Source organism: Ptychodera flava, chromosome 15, assembly GCF_041260155.1.
Source record: "Ptychodera flava strain L36383 chromosome 15, AS_Pfla_20210202, whole genome shotgun sequence".
NCBI classification, from domain to species: domain Eukaryota; kingdom Metazoa; phylum Hemichordata; class Enteropneusta; family Ptychoderidae; genus Ptychodera; species Ptychodera flava.
Genome location: NC_091942.1, coordinates 31,468,410 through 31,475,893, shown reverse-complemented (window position 1 = coordinate 31,475,893; position 7,484 = coordinate 31,468,410).

The window sequence follows — 7,484 nt, the reverse complement described above, 5'->3', positions numbered from 1 at the left end:
TGCACACTTTGATCTTTTGGATTTGAAAATTTGACTTCCATTTCTGTAAAAACACGGTACATCTTTCTTTCTTTGGCCATACCTTCAATATCAATCTTGACGATATCCTCGACTCGCTTGACTTCGTAGGAAAAATCTTTTTCTATAACTACACCTTGGAATGTCCTCCGTAAGCGACGTTTTTTTATGCTGTAATGCACAGTAAGTCTCCTTGGAATAAACTGCGGCGGCGCCTCCCATTTCTTCACCAATTCTTCTCTAAGATCATTGAAATCTATCCATGGTTTTTTACCGAAGGGATTTTCTAGAGTAAAACCTTGACCTGAAGAATCTGTTAAATCTGTGTGAGTCATGGTATACAGGTAATCTGAGTGTCTAGCCCTCTATTAAATCGAGGTCAAGTATATCGGCCAATTGGTTTATCTTATATTCATTCACGATTGGATCCATTGTACTGTCCTATATATATCATAAAATTTTTTTCTTAAAAGAAAATATTTATTCTAATTCATCAAAATCCACTATAATATTTTTGGCAGCATTTATTTGTTTATATATCTCGCCTAATCTTTCTAAGTCGACTAGTTCTTCCGCATCTTGAATTTCTGGTTTATTAGGCGCAGCACAAAATAACCTCTCAACAGTGAAAGAAAGAGCACGCTTACTTAAGCGCGGTTTAAATGCTAAGAATTCTATCTTACTACCTTTCCGGATATTACGAGGTACAATAGCAGGATTTTCTCGGACTGGCAATGGGCTCACTGCTTTAAAACCACAGTCAATTTCTTGAACCATATCAATACATGTAGCGAAATCGTGATTTCTCCCTCTTTTAAACCGAAATTTAAAATACGCCACGCCCTGTGCCTCGCTCCCTCGCTTCTGATACACTTTAGATGGATTGTAAAATCTGCAGGTATTCCCTTCGGTCACGGTTCGATAGTATTCTTGGAGTGAGCGGCCAGGCTTGCAGCATAACTTTTAGCAGTGCTTGCATCGAAACTTTCACCTAGGGTACGGAATACTATTAAATCGGTAAACTTTTGAAGACTCGGTTGCCAACGGACACACATTTCATCACATGTAGCTGGATCTTTAGAACCGTACTTAGGTCCGATGTTGAAAACTACTTCTAGCTCACTGTCTACATATATAATAGGATCTACCAAAGATTCACCAAATATGAGTTTGCCGTCACTGATTCGAATTTCTCCGGTTTCAAGTATTTTTATTGCATCTGAAATAGAAAGGATTGTCATTGTCTTATCGTATATATCTTAAAATAATTAAAAAATTTTTTTTATGATATAGTATCCCCAAATGTCATACATATTCATAAATGGACCAACTGGAAGTGGTAAGAGTTACGATGCAGTAAATTTGGCGGAGGGAGTTGCTACGGTGACTCACGTACCAGAATTTGACACTAGTTTTTCCAGCAACATTGCCGACTTTTATAATGGGCGTGTCGTTTCGATTGCCGATTTTCAGAATCAGTTTATAGAACATACTCTTAGTTTACAATGTCAGGCTGGGAGGGGCCCCCCTTCGGAACGCTACATTATTTGTGACTCTTCCATAATTCAACATCTAACTTTTTCTCGAATCCGGGGCGTTTCCGTGGCAGCGGAAGAAAAAAAGATTGTTTCTAGAGCATTTGACCATTTACACAGTTTCATTATCATATTCAAAGATATGCCTTGGGATTATTGCAGGTGGAATGTGTTGACTCGAGCCAGACGATATGAAATAACCGCCTTAAAGAACTAGAAGAGATTCACAACAAGTTCAAACAGACTTTCTTAGAAATTTGTAATGACTACAGACTTCCATGTTTGGTAATTCATCAATCTCTTACGCCTGAAGTTCTCAAGAATATACTTAATCCAACAATTGATACCGAGACAGTCGGGCCAGTAGATTTTCCCACGAGCTTTTGACTTTGGAATTGCATGGAGCGGCGGCAGCCAGGGATTTTTATAGACGGTTTCAGCAAGGAGGAACTTGAAAAAGCTTACTATCCACCTAGTCAAGAACAACTAGAACAACCTCGAGTCTCACTCAAGAACCTACACAAACTTCTTAATGCTTGTGAAACTAGTGTGTGCTTACATGCTTCGTTTGACTTACGGCACTTGATATGATGAAAAGGGGGACTTTGAAGTTACTTGTCTATGGCTCATGTCAGTTGTGTACATTATACTTCAGCCAGAACTTATCGATAAAGCTGAAAAAGGGGGACTCGAAAGAACGGACTGTGGCAACATGAGAAGTCGCTTTGAAGATCTTGCAAACTTAATATGTGCCTCCGGATCCGGATCCTCCCCTCAGTACCACCTCATCCACATACGGCCAAACAAGATGCAGTAAGTGAACATTACTTACGACAGTACATGATAAATACTTGGCCAGGTGGTTGGAAGCGGGTGGTAAACTGACACTTTCGGCTTTCAAGAAATTAAGACTTTTTCCATGGTACTTATTGAATAACTTTCGTAAATACTTACGTTAGTACTTACGTAGTACTTGACAAGTACCAGCACAGGAACTTACGAAGTTCTAATAACATTTTCCTCCGGCTCCCAACTATTGAAACTTTCTGGATAACCTTTCCATTTTATCAGATAATATTTCTTTCCTCTAATTTTTTTCGTCTTCAAAATTCGTTCTACTCTGTACAGCTCGTCGGCGTTCCGAAAGGGCACTCTGCAGTTCATCAGAATAGAAAGTGCCGAGTATTTCCTCTCCATTCAGATCTTTTATTTTGTAAACTGGTGGCGTTCCCAGTCCAGCTGCGTACACCACTTTTGAAACTACGAAAATCTCCTCTGTCCAATTTGGTAAATATCCTTTCTTAAAAGTGGTCTTGTATTTTGTAATTCGGACCCGTTCTCCCGGCTTGAATTCAGGGTTAGCTCCCATGGCTGCCAACTCAGGGTAAAGTGTATAAAATGCCTGCCAATCGTTCTCCTCTGTTACATCGACGGGTTTCATTTTGATACTTCCGTGTACGGTGTTATTGTAATTCTCAAGAAGTTCTGGTAGAATGGGGAGCCAGGAACGTGTCTGTCTGTATGTGAAGTATTTCCACATCATCGTCTTGAGGGTCCGATTAAAACGTTCAACAACACTAGCTTTTTTGTCACTGTAGGTGTGAAACCAGTGAATGCCTGACTCCTCCAACCACCCCTGCATTTTTCGGTTAGTAAATTCCCGCCCCTCATCTGTCTGAAGTTTGTCGGGCCTTCTCCCGGATTTCTTAATCACGTCTTGTAGCGCCTGTAACGTATCATCTGCCGTTTTTGACTGTATCGGCCTGGCCCATGCATATTTACTGAGCACATCGATTACTGTTAGCATGTATCGAATGTTACGGTTCTCTTTTGCGAACGATGAAGGGAATTCCACGAGATCAGCCTGCCAAAACTCGTCCACCGATGTTACGAAAACGCGCCTCCCCCTTCGGAACGCGCCACGAGTACGAGGTACCGGTTTATGTAGATTATAAGTTAGCTGAGTTTTTAACCACTCCTGCACCTCTTTCTTAGTGACGTGGAGTCCGCTGGCGCGTGCTGCGTCATATAATTTTTGTACACCTCCAAAACCAGTTTTCGGGTTGTAATATAATTCTCTAAGAGTACCTTCGGTGTTGCCTTCAGCTTCCATAATTGCTATGTTATACGAAAAATTTTATGCAGTACGGATTCCGTAAATGAAATACTAGTTTACTGAATGGTGTATTTTTTAATTGCCTCATTAGGGAATTTACCTCCTGTTTTGACAGCTCCATTCCATATTCTTGAATAATAGTCTTGTTGTCTGTCTTGCTCGGTGTGTAAAATAGTACTAACATCTGTATGTTTTCCCTGAATGGTTTACTAATACTAGTATATTGTTGAGTCAGAACCCAGACAGATAGTCCGTCGTGTCTTGCGCTGAAACCAAGTTTGACTAAAATGTCACTGCGCTTCTTCATATCTTTGGACGAGGCGCAGTCGTCGAGGATTATTAAAGTGTTCGTGCCGGCCCATTCTTTATGTACGAAGGCTAGTGTATCATCCACAGCATCGAGTCCGACTGGAAATATAAACACATTATCATCGGTGAAAATGAATCTTTTATTATACGTTTTATTATCATGAATGTCGGGCAAATGAAAACTATATATTCGAATTTTCTTAGGTACGGACCGGTGAGGAGATCCATTACATATTCCGTTTTGCCAGAATTTGTCGGTCCAGTTATAATCATGTTGAATGGTACTGTTGCATACATCGGATCTATATACTGTACATAAATGTAATGAATATTGCTAAAGATAACAAACCAATTTTCCATATTCGTGAATAGGGTCTGCGGGAGTGTTGCAGATGCTGCCCGTTCCGAAGGGGAGGGGAGGGGATCCCCGACTCGTATCATTGTGAGTCGCTCCTCCGGCTCGCTTGTCCTGCCACTTCACGGGATCCTCCCCCCTTCCATCTCATGTATAGCACTTTCTCGAACTTCCGTGTTTATATCACCGTTCACCCGAAGGACATAGATTCTGTTGCGTATTGCAATTCATTATTATAACCTGAGATCGCCGGGCCCGAAAGAATGACCATCTCAGACGGTAAGAGAAGTAAATTTGGCGAAACTGCCATATCAAGTTTGACACCAGTATTCATTATTGTGTCTTGGTATCGCCTATAACTGATTACTTTGTCTGTATTACGAATTTCATCTTCGAGGAGAACGCCGAATTCTTTTCGGACTTGCTGTGCACTGCCAGTATCGCCCACTATGGTACTCGAATATTTGCTTGTGCGCCGAGTATGCAATATACGTAGGCTTCAAGGCTTTCATTGAGGCGGGCTAGGCCAGCCTTTGTTAGTCCAGAGTCTCCCTTCAGAGGAATGAAACTATTTATTGTCCCTCCGATCCATCATTTCGAAAGAAATAATAGTGTGGTCGGTCTTTGTCGGACAGTACATGTTTTTTCTTTCCAAAAATTGTATGTGTATAGAAAACGCCTCCGTCGGCGGAGAGGAAAAAGTCGTGTCCGTTGTATACAGCTTTCGGCTGTCGAACAGGCCCACGATTAGTGTAATATTCATATCCATAACCAAGACCTTTATTTTGACCTTTTCGATAACGAAAGTCGGACTTCGTTGGGCTTATATTTCCAAATTCTGTACATAGAAGTTCATATTGGACGAGATTGTACGGATTGTCGCCCGCTTTGAAGGTGGGGGTATCGTCTGGAAGTGCAACGCCCATTTCATGAAGAATACGACGTATTGTAAAATATACATGGAAACGGCAGAATGATCGTATTTGCGGAGGAAATTTCTTATCGACGAGATGGGCGAATGATATACCACAACCAGTAGTGCTGCACCATACGGCGAAATTTAATTGCTGGTCCCAGTATTTCATGTGCGGACCGCCTAGCCAGACATTACTTTCTTTAGCTGATCGATGAGTGATTACGTTATCTTTAAATATATCCCGTGGATGAAAAGTAAATTTATCTGTCGGCGTTACATATATTTCTAAGTCCATGAGAATAGGTTTTACTCCTCCGTTCGGTTTGGAAGGAATATCAGCATGCTGTACTGTCGGTACGCTCGTCTTATTCAATTGAAAAGCAACTGGGAATAGGTCTGTACTCATTATTCGTGTTTCTATATACATATAGATTTAAATGGAGGAGAATTTTCCCGGAATCCCTGTCGGAATCATACTAACATTCCAGACCATGTTAATACTTTATTTCGGATTCAGGTTTAAACGAATTTTTTATTTTTTACTAAGAATAGATAACATACTGCAAACAATGGAGAATTTAATAAAGTCATCGGCAGCGGCAAATACACGTTCCGAAGGACCTTCGGACTACCTTCGGACGCTCGATCCATAATAGAGACAAAACGTGAAAAAATACTCTGTGTCATCGCAAGTGGTCAAAGTAAGTTATTTTTTGGTAAGGAGTTTACAGTTAGAGAAGTGGAAACGTGGAAAGATGAATTCATAACACGAGCCTTTAAAGTCTATGAAGCGAAATACAGTTCTCTTATAAGTGATACCATCACTCAAAGTTTCATAGATCTAGGAGCCCGGCAATCAGTCAGGTAGTTCCAATCGATGACCGAGATAACTATGCCACTGATCTTAAAAAGGATTTTATTCTAAACAGTGAAATAAAACGATTATCAGGACGGATAGCCTACACGTGGGGGCCCCTGATTGCTCTAATTTCACCGGTTTAATTACGGGTAAACATTTAAATTTTAAAAAAATCGGGTTTATATAGTACCTGAAATAAATGGATTCAACTTCGCAAGCACCGACTCAGCAAACGCTTCCGTCAGGGACTCACCACACCGACACCGCAACGGAAACGACGACCTTCCCATCTCCCCCACAGCGCAACATAGAGAAAATTACGTTACCGACGAAGCATCCAGGGAGAGTTGCTGCGGGCAGGCGATTAGCGGAATGGAACAGGCAAAACAAGGAGAAGAAACGCCAAGCAATGGAGGGGGATAGTGATGCGGTAGCGAGCCCTTTTCTGGACCCCTCTTGGAACCGTTCCGACAGGGGTTCCGATAGAGTACCACAACAGTGTGATAGCTCACGCGATAGCTGGTATAATAAATGTTATCTTGTTTTAGGAATTGTGGGAGTTTCATTGACTGCATTAGGACTATATTGGGGACGTGCTTGGCATATTTGTCCAGATCGGAAAGATGAACCGCTTCAGAAAGCGAAAAAAACAGAGTCCGTAGCGGCTTCCTCCGGAACCGTTCCGACAGGGGTTCCCAGATCCTCTACATTGCATGAGATGGAGTAATACATAATTTTATTATGACTAATGTTAAACCTGTTCTCCCCCATATTTTTTTATTTTTATTTTTATATACTAGTCAGCAATCATGGATACTAAAACAGTTGTAAACACAATGTACGATGGTATTGTAATCGCAGGACTTGCGATGGGATATCTTATGATCTCCAGCAAATTTCTGAAAATGGATATGGGCGATCCAAGTCGACCAAATTTAATTCGATTGGCAAAATTAGGCGGTGCGACTGCTGCCGCGGTTGCGACCAAAGATCTCCTTGAACAGAAAAATATTATTCCTGCAGAACCTTATACTTTGTAATATATACATACAACGTACAACGATGATCATTTGGATTGTAAGCAAAACAGGCGAACCGGTTACTGTTAATTTTAACCTAGCATTGACATGACACAGTTTACGAAGATAAGACTGCTAGAGTGCGGACTATATAATTCATGGCATAACATAACGAGGGCGAATAATGTCTAAAATATCAAGAAGGGAACGACCCAAAAATAAGACAACAAAATCAATACGTCCGGTAACTACAATATTGGATACGTTAAACAAAGCAATCGGGTTGAAGCAAAAAATTAATTTTGAAAAACATCTGCCGACAAACCACGTTCTTCTAACTTTGGCTAAAGATATTAA